Source organism: Eschrichtius robustus, chromosome 5, assembly GCF_028021215.1.
Source record: "Eschrichtius robustus isolate mEscRob2 chromosome 5, mEscRob2.pri, whole genome shotgun sequence".
In the NCBI taxonomy this organism is placed as follows: domain Eukaryota; kingdom Metazoa; phylum Chordata; class Mammalia; order Artiodactyla; family Eschrichtiidae; genus Eschrichtius; species Eschrichtius robustus.
Genome location: NC_090828.1, coordinates 104,308,745 through 104,318,736, shown reverse-complemented (window position 1 = coordinate 104,318,736; position 9,992 = coordinate 104,308,745). Strand labels below are relative to the sequence as shown.

The 9,992-nt window shown below is 43.8% G+C and overlaps 1 pseudogene; it reads left to right on the top strand.

Moving 5' to 3' along the window:
- Positions 1-2,733: 2,733 nt before the first annotated feature.
- LOC137765393 (protein CDV3 homolog pseudogene) lies at positions 2,734-4,079 on the top strand (annotated as a pseudogene).
- The last annotated feature ends 5,913 nt before the right edge of the window (positions 4,080-9,992 follow it).

The window sequence follows — 9,992 nt, the reverse complement described above, 5'->3', positions numbered from 1 at the left end:
ATTAGGGTTAGGGTTAGGGTTAGTTTTAGGGTTAGGGCTCGGTTTAGGGTACGAATTAGGATTAGTGTAGGTGTTAGGGTTAGGGTAGGGGTTAGGGTTAGTGTACGCATTAGGTTTAGGGTATTTATTAAACCTATCCCACTCTCTAGATACCACTTAGCACATAAAGAATATTATTTGGGGTCTAGCCATGTAGAAGAGTTTAGACATTAGGATAAGATAAGGAACACACCCATTACAAAGAAATCACATTAGGATTCTCTTTTTAACCTGTTCCTTAAAACACTAGTGCTTAGGAAATCTATTGGAGGCAGAAGCAATCAAGGGTAGCTTAGGTTTAGGGTTAGGGATAGTGTACGGCTTAGGGTATGGGTTCTGGTACGGTGCAGAGTATGGGTTAGGGTTAGGGTTAGGGTTAGTTTTACAGTTAGGGCTCGGTTTTGGGTACGGGTTAGGATTAGGTTACGTGTTAGGATTAGGGTAGGGGTTAGGGTTAAGGTACGCGTTAGGGTTAGGGTATTTATTAAACCTATCCCACTCTCTAGATACCACTTAGCACGTAAAGGAATATTATTTGGGGTCCAGCCATGGAGAAGAGTTTAGACTCTAGGTTAAGATAAGGAACACACCCGTTATAAAGAAATCACATTACGATTAACTTTTTAACCTGTTCCTTACAACACTAGTGCTTAGGAAATGTATTGGAGGCAGAAGCAGTCAAGGGTACCTTAGGGTTAGGGTTAGGTATATGGTACGGCTCATGGTACGGGTTCGGGTCGGGTGTGGGTATGTCGTAGGTTATGGTTTAGGGTTAGGTTTAGGGTTAGTTTTACCGTTAGGGCTCGGTTTTAGGGTACAGGTTAGGATTAGGCTACGTGTTAGGGTAACGGTAGGAGATAGGGTTAGGGTACGCGTTAGGGTTAGGCTATTTATTAAACCTATCCCACTCTCTAGATACCACTTAGCACGTAAAGGAATATTATTTGGGGTCCAGCCATGTATAAGACTTTAGACATTAGGATAACAGAAGGAACACACCCATTATAAAGAAATCACATTAGGATTCTCTTTTTAACCTGTTCCTTAAAACACTAGTGCTTAGGAAATCTATTGGAGTCAGAAGCAGTCAAGGGTAGCTTAGGGTTAGGGTTAGGGCTAGGGTACTATTTAGGGTACGGGTTTGGGTACGTCGTGCCGTATGGGTTAGTGTTAGGTTTAGGGTTAGTTTTAGAGTTAGAGCTCGGTTTTTTGGTACGGGTTAGGATTAGGTTACGTGTTAGGGTTAGGGTAGGGGTTAGGGTTAAAGTACGCGTTAGGGTTAGGGTATTTATTAAACCTATCCCACTCTCTAGATACCACTTAGCACGTAAAGGAATATTATTTCGGGTCCAGCCATGGAGAGGAGTTTAGACACTAGTATAAGATAAGGAACACACCCGTTATAAAGGAATCACATTACGATTATCTTTTTAACCTGTTCCATAAAACACTAGTGCTTAGGAAACCTATTGGAGGCAGAAGGAGTCAAGGGTAGCTTCGGGTTAGGGTTAGTGTTAGGGTTAGTGTTAGGTTACGGCTTAGGGTACGGATTCGGGTACTGGTTCGGGTACGGCGTAGGGTATGGGTTAGTGTTAGGGTTAGTTTTAGGGTTAGGGCTCAGTTTCGGATACGGTTTAAGATTAGTGTACTTGTTAGGGTTAGGGTACGGTTTAGGGTTAGGGTACACTTTAGGATTAGGGTATTTATTAAACGTATCCCACTCTCTCGATACCACTTAGCATGTAAAGGAATATTATTTGTGGTTCCCCCATGGAGAAGAGTTTAGACACTAGGATAAGATAAGGAACACACCCATTATAAAGAAATCACATTAGGATTCTCTTTTTAACCTGTTTCTTAAAACACTAGGGCTTAGGAAATCTATTGGAGGCAGCAGCAGTCAAGGCTAGCTTACGGTTAGGGTTAGGCATATGGTTAGGGTACGGCTTAGGGTACGGATTCGGGTACGGCATAGGGTATTGGTTAGAGTTAGGGTTAGCGTTAGTTTTAGGGTTAGGGCTCAGTTTAGGGTACGGCTTAGTATTAGGGTACGTGTTAGGGTTAGGGTAGGGGTTATGGTTAGGGTACGCATTAGGTTTAGTGTATTTATTAAACCTATCCCACACTCTAGATAACACTTAGCACGTAAAGGAATATTATTTGGGTTCCAGCCATGGAGAAGTGTTTAGACAGTAGCAAAAGATAAGGAACAAACCCATTATAAAGAAATCACATTAGGATTCTCTTTTTTACCTGTTCCCTAAAACACTAGGGCTTAGGAAATCTATTTGAGGCATAAGCAGTCAAGGGTAGCTTTGGGTTAGTGTTAGGGATAGGGTTAGTGTTAGGGTACGGCTTAGGGTACGGATTCGGGAACGGGTTCGAGTATGGGTTAGGGTTAGGGTTAGGGTTAGGGTTAGTTTTAGGGTTAGGGCTCGGTTTAGGGTACGAATTAGGATTAGTGTAGGTGTTAGGGTTAGGGTAGGGGTTAGGGTTAGTGTACGCATTAGGTTTAGGGTATTTATTAAACCTATCCCACTCTCTAGATACCACTTAGCACATAAAGAATATTATTTGGGGTCTAGCCATGTAGAAGAGTTTAGACATTAGGATAAGACAAGGAACACACCCATTACAAAGAAATCACATTAGGATTCTCTTTTTAACCTGTTCCTTAAAACACGAGTGCTGACTGGAACCTCTGGCCCGCACGTTCCCTTTGCCCTCCGGCTGCGGAGCGGGCGGGATCCTGCACCGCTGTCGCTGCAGCCCGGGCGGGCGGGGCGGCGGCAGCGGCACGCGAGCCCCAAGGAGGGCCGTACCACCGTTCGCCAGCACGCGGGGGGAGCCGCTCGCCCCAACGCAAACGCCTCGGCGACCCCGCGGGGCTGAGGCGTCGCCGCGCCCGGGAGCTTGAGCGCCGAGCCGGCCTCGACCCCGAGCTCGGAGCCCCGCGGGCAGCGCCCGCCGCCGGCCCCACCCATCCGGGCCGAGGAGGCCGCGACCATGGCTGAGATGGAGGAGCGGAGCCTGGACAACTTCTTCGCCAAGAGAGACAAGAAGAAGAAGAAGGAGCGGAGCAACCGGGCGGCGAGCGCCACGGGCTCGGCGGGCGGCGCCGGCGGGAGCAGCGGAGCCGCGGGCGCGGCGGGCGGTGGGGCGGGCGCGGGGACCCGGCCGGGCGACAGCGGGACCGCGGGCGCGGGGGCCACGGGCCCTGGGGCCGCCACCAAGGTTGTGACAAAGGATGAAGATGAGTGGAAAGAATTTGAGCAAAAAGAGGTTGATTACAGCGGCCTAAGAGTTCAAGCAATGCAAATAAGTGAAAAGGAAGAAGATGAAAATGAAAAAAGAGAAGATCCAGGTGATAACTGGGAAGAAGGCGGAGGAGGTGGTGGTGGTGTAGAAAAATCTTCAGGTCCCTGGAATAAAACAGCTTCGGTACAAGCACCTCCTGCTCCAGTAGTTGTTACAGAAACCCCAGAACCGACAATGACTAGTGGCGTGTATAGGCCTCCTGGGGCCAGGTTGACCACAACAAGGAAAGTCCCCCAAGGACCACCAGAAATCTACAGTGATACACAGTTCCCATCCCTGCAGTCCACTGCCAAGCATGTAGAAAGCCGGAAATACTGAGCCTTCGTAAGGGTTGACTACCTCAGATTTGCTGCATTCATTGTGGACTTCATGTGGATCACAACTTCTGGATAAGAAGGTTACAGCTTTTAAGTGTCGATGTGAAACTTGAAACCAGCTCTACTGGATTCCTATCAGAAATTCTGCAGAAAGTCAGCCATCTGGGTTCTGATCTGCTGTAAAAGATGAAGATTTAAGTGACCTTAATTAACCTGTCCTGTGCCCCATTCATAAGGAACACTCTGTAGTGGGTATTAGACTTCCCGGAACATGCCGCTCTCAAAAGAACTGATGTGTTCAGATAATCTGTGTAGGGCTGTGATTTATAATTTAAACTTTGAGTTGTATTCTGAGGTAACCACAAATTAAATTCAACCAAACTCGGGTCACCAAGTGGGAAAAGGGGTGGGGAGGGAATAATCTTATTTTTTTTAGTAATTTTTTATTTGGGTAGTGCTTTTTCTGTGTTCCATATTAAAGCTTTTTTTTTTCTTTCTTTTTTTTCTTTCTTTTTTTTGCTTTGACTTGGAATAGTTCTTTGACAGAGCATATTGCTTGGCTAAGTAACCTGAAATATGCATTGGAATTGTGAAACGTCTCGTGAATTTGCCAATCCCTAGAGCAGAACCAGATGGCCTTTGATGTAAAGGGCAGTAGATGCAGGGGGCTCTACTTCAGGTGCTGCTAAAGCTTCCTCTAATCAGGTCTAAGTTGTATAGTAAACTGGTGGAAAGAGTATATTTTCTGCTCAGGCCAAGGGAGTCACAGATGTGTCCTTATAAATTCAAAGCAGTGAGAGCAGAACCTCAACCTAAAACCCACTGAAGTTTCATGGATCTTGCATGATCTCTGACAAGAATTCCAGATGCACTTGTGCCCAAACGTTTAAGGTATTAGACGCAGTGATTGTCCCAGCCTAGCTCTGTCATCAACCTCCTGGTGTGTCTTTTTATGGTGTTCATTTGGAGAGTCGGGGGCGAAAGACAGGTGATGTAGCACTTCTGTTTTTAATGATTACAGCTTAAACTATCCAGTAATTTTTAGTCCTGGAAAAGGACATCAGGACGCTACCCAGGATTACTGAAAAGTCTTTCCATCTAATGAGATAGTCTGGTAATTTCCTAGTTTTGTATCTTCGGTTCAATAGAAATATTTCAAAGTGGCTTGTGACCACTTGATGCAGAGTCTGGGTTTCTCTATAATAAAATCCCTTTGCCAAATGTAGGAGTTGCAGACTTGCTACTGGCAAGAGTGAAGCAAATGGGTGAGTAAAACTCCTGATGTGGGAGCATTTTCCTCTAGGAGTTCAGTCTTGATAAGTGTCAGTGCAGGAATCGCACTCCTAGGAGTGTTACAGAGTCATCTGCTGTCAGATGCAAACCATATCTGGGCAATAATGTTGGCATTATTTGAAGTGGCAGGCAGGATGCCTACGTTCTGGTGTACTTGGGTGAGTAGCTGAGCCAGCCAAGGAGAGGTTGGATGAGTGAGAAAGGATTCTTGGTTAATCTGAAGACTTCATTTGAGAACCAGAAATCTTTTAACAAGTAACCTCTTGGACCTTGAGCCACATATTTCCCCTAAAAAGTATGCATTTTTTTCCAGCAAAACTTTGTTGGGGGTTATGTTATTGAGGAATGAGATGAATATGTGGAAATGTTACTTAATGGCATAGAAATCTGAAGACCTGCAGGAGATTTAAAAATTCCAACCCTTGTTATAACTTTTTAAAAGATTGTGAAATTATCAAAATGCACATGAATCAAGTTTTAATATGCTGTATGATGGGTGGATGAGGCTGTCCATTGTACCATTTCTTTCTTTGAATTCTCAGGCATGGTTTGGCAGTGCAAAAACTCTGTAACATTAACAAATTCAATAAAAAGTAAATATGTAAAAAAAAAAAACAAAAAAAAAACACTAGTGCTTAGGAAATCTATTGGAGGCAGAAGCAATCAAGGGTAGCTTAGGTTTAGGGTTAGGGATAGTGTACGGCTTAGGGTATGGGTTCTGGTACGGTGCAGAGTATGGGTTAGGGTTAGGGTTAGGGTTAGTTTTACAGTTAGGGCTCGGTTTTGGGTACGGGTTAGGATTAGGTTACGTGTTAGGATTAGGGTAGGGGTTAGGGTTAAGGTACGCGTTAGGGTTAGGGTATTTATTAAACCTATCCCACTCTCTAGATACCACTTAGCACGTAAAGGAATATTATTTGGGGTCCAGCCATGGAGAAGAGTTTAGACTCTAGGTTAAGATAAGGAACACACCCGTTATAAAGAAATCACATTACGATTAACTTTTTAACCTGTTCCTTACAACACTAGTGCTTAGGAAATGTATTGGAGGCAGAAGCAGTCAAGGGTACCTTAGGGTTAGGGTTAGGTATAGGGTACGGCTCATGGTACGGGTTCGGGTCGGGTGTGGGTATGTCGTAGGTTATGGTTTAGGGTTAGGTTTAGGGTTAGTTTTACCGTTAGGGCTCGGTTTTAGGGTACAGGTTAGGATTAGGCTACGTGTTAGGGTAACGGTAGGAGATAGGGTTAGGGTACGCGTTAGGGTTAGGCTATTTATTAAACCTATCCCACTCTCTAGATACCACTTAGCACGTAAAGGAATATTATTTGGGGTCCAGCCATGTATAAGACTTTAGACATTAGGATAACAGAAGGAACACACCCATTATAAAGAAATCACATTTGGATTCTCTTTTTAACCTGTTCCTTAAAACACTAGTGCTTAGGAAATCTATTGGAGTCAGAAGCAGTCAAGGGTAGCTTAGGGTTAGGGTTAGGGCTAGGGTACTATTTAGGGTACGGTTTTGGGTACGTCGTGCAGTATAGGTTAGTGTTAGGTTTACGGTTAGTTTTAGAGTTAGAGCTCGGTTTTTTGGTACGGGTTAGGATTAGGTTACGTGTTAGGGTTAGGGTAGGGGTTAGGATTAAGGTACGTGTTAGGGTTAGGGTATTTATTAAACCTATCCCACTCTCTAGATACCACTTAGCAGGTAAAGGAATATTATTTCGGGTCCAGCCATGGAGAGGAGTTTAGACACTAGTATAAGATAAGGAACACACCCGTTATAAAGGAATCACATTACGATTATCTTTTTAACCTGTTCCATAAAACACTAGTGCTTAGGAAATCTATTGGAGGCAGAAGCAGTGAAGGGTACCTTAGGGTTAGGGATAGGGTTAGGGTACTGCTTATGGTAAAGTTTCGGGTACGGGTTCGGGTACGGCGTAGAGTATGGGTTAGGGTTAGGGTTAGGGTACGCGTTAAGGTTAGGTTATTTATTAAACCTGTCCCACTCTCTAGATACCACTTAGCACATAAAGGAATATTATTTTGGGTCCAGCAATGGAGAAGTGTTTAGACAGTAGGAAAAGATAAGGAACACACCCATTATAAAGTAATCACATTAGAATTCTTTTTAACCTGTTCCTTAAAACACTAGTGCTTAGGAAATCTATTGGAGGCAGAAGCAGTCAAGGGTACCTTAGGGTAAGGGATAGGGTTAGGGTACTGCTTATGGTAAAGTTTCGGGTACGGGTTCGGGTACGGCGTAGGGTATGGGTTAGGGTTAGGTTTAGTTTTAGGGTTAGGGATCGGTTTAGGGTACGGGTAAGTACTGGGGTACGTGTTAGGGTTACGGTAGGGGTTAGGGTTAGGGTATGCATTAGGGTTAGGGTATTTATTAAACCTATCCCAATCTCTATATACCACTTAGCATGTAAAGGAATATTATTTGGGGTCCAGCCATGGAGAATAGTTTACAGACTAGGATAACATAAGGAACACACCTATTATAAAGAAATGACATTAGGATTATCTTTTTAACCTGTTCCTTAAAACACTAGTGCTTACGAAATCTAATGGAGGTAGAAGCAGTCAAGGGTAGATTAGGGTTATTGTTAGGGTTAGGGTACGGCTTAGGGTACGGGTTCGGGTATGGCTTAGGTTTTGTGTTAGGGTTAGGATTAGGGTTAGTTTTAGGGTTAGGGCTCGGTTTAGGGTACAGGTTAGGATTAGGTTACGTGTTAGGGTTAGGGTAGGGGATAGGGTTAGGGTACGCGTTTAGGTTAGGTTAGTTATTAAACTTATCCCACTCTCTAGATACCACTTAGCACATAAAGGAATATTATTTTGGGTCCAGCCATGGAGAAGAGTTGAGACACTAGTATAAGATAAGGAACACACCCATAATAAAGAAATCACATTGGGATTCGCTTTTTAATCTGTTCCTTAAAACACTAGTGTTTAGGAAATCTATTGGAGGCAGAAGCAGTCAAGGGTAGCTTAGGGTTAGGGTTAGGGTTAGGGTTAGGGTACGGCTTAGGGTATGGATTCGGGTACGGCATAGGGCATGGGTTAGGGTTGGGTTAGAGTTAGTTGTAGGTTTAGGGCTCAGTTTAGGGTACGGGTTAGGATTAGGGTACGTGTTAGGGTTAGGGTAGGGGTTAGTCTTAGGGTGCGCATTAGGTTTAGGGTATTTTTTAAACCTATCCCACACCCTAGATAACACTTAGGACGTAAAGGAATATTATTTGGGGTCCAGCCATGGAGAAGAGTTTAGACAGTAGGAAAAGATAAGGAACACACCCATTATAAAGAAATCACAATAGGATTCTCTTTTAAACCTCTTCCTTAAAACACTAATGCTTAGGAAATCTATTGGATGCAGAAGCAGTCAAGGGTAGCTTAGGGTTAGGGTTAGGATTAGGGTTAGGGTACTGCTTATGGTAAGGTTTCCGGTACGGGTTCGGGTACGGCATAGGGTATGGTTTAGGGTTAGGGTTAGGGTTAGGGATCAGTTTAGGGTACGGGTTAGGATAGGTGTACGTGTTAGGGTTAGGGTAGGGGTTAGGGTTAGGGTACGCATTAGGGTTAGGGTATTTATTAAACCTATCCCAATCTCTAGATACCACTTAGCACGTAAAGGAATATTAATTGGGGTCCAGCCATGGAGAATAGTTTACACACTAGGATAACATAAGGAACACACTTATAATAAGGAAGTGACATTAGGATTCTCTTTTTAACCTGTTCCTTAAAACACTAGTGCTTAGGAAATCTAATGGAGGTAGAAGCAGCCAAGGGTAGCTTAGGGTTAGCGTTAGGGTTAGGGTACGGGTTCGGGTATGGCTTAGGTTTTGTGTTAGGGTTAGGATTAGGGTTAGTTTTAGGGTTAGGGCTCGGTTTTGGGTACGGGTTAGGATTAGGCTACGTGTTAGGCTTAGGGTAGTGGATAGGGTTAGGGTACACTTTAAGGTTAGGTTATTTATTAAACCTATGCCACTGTCTAGATACCACTTAGCACATAAAGGAATATTATTTTGGGTCCAGCCATGGAGAAGAGTTTAGACACTAGGATAAGATAATGTACACACCCGTAATAAAGAAATCACATTGGGATTCTCTTTTTAATCTGTTCCTTAAAACACTAGTGTTTAGGAAATCTATTGGAGGCAGAAGCAGTCAAGGATAGCTTAGGGTTAGGGTTAGGGTTAGTGTTAGGGTATGGCTTAGGGTACGGGTTCGGGCACGGGTTAGAGTATGGCATAGGGTATGGTTTAGGGTTAGGGTTAGGGTTAGTTTTAGGGTTAGGGCTTGGTTTAGTGTACGGGTTAGGATTGGGGTACGTGTTAGGGTTAAGGTAGGGGATAGGATTAGGGTACACGTTAGGGTTAGGGTATTTATTAAACCTATACCACACTGTAGATATCACTTAGCACGTAAAGGAATATTATTTGGTGTCCAGCCATGGAGAAGAGTTTAGACACTAGGATAAGATAAGGAACACACCCGATATAAAGAAATCACATTACGATTATCTTTTTAACGTGTTCCTTAAAACAATAGTGGTTACGAAATCTTTTTGAGGAATAATCAGTCCAGGGTAGCTTCGGGTTACAGTTAGGGTTAGGGTTAGTGTTAGGGTACGGCTTAGGGTACGGATTCGGGTACGGGTTCGGACATGGTTTAGGGTTATGTTTAGTTTTAGGGTTAGGGCTCGGTTTAGGGTACAGGTTAGGATTAGTGTAGGTGTTAGGGTTAAGGTAGGGGTTAGGATTTGGGTACGCGTTAGGGTTAGGTTATTTATTAAAACTATCCCACTCTCTAGATACCACTTAGCACGTAAAGGAATATTATTTGGGGTCCAGCCATGGAGAAGAGTTTAGACTCTAGGTTAAGATAAGGAACACACCCGTTATAAAGAAATCACATTACGATTAACTTTTTAACCTGTTCCTTACAACACTAGTGCTTAGGAAATGTATTGGAGGCAGAAGCAGTCAAGGGTACCTTAGGGTTAGGGTTAG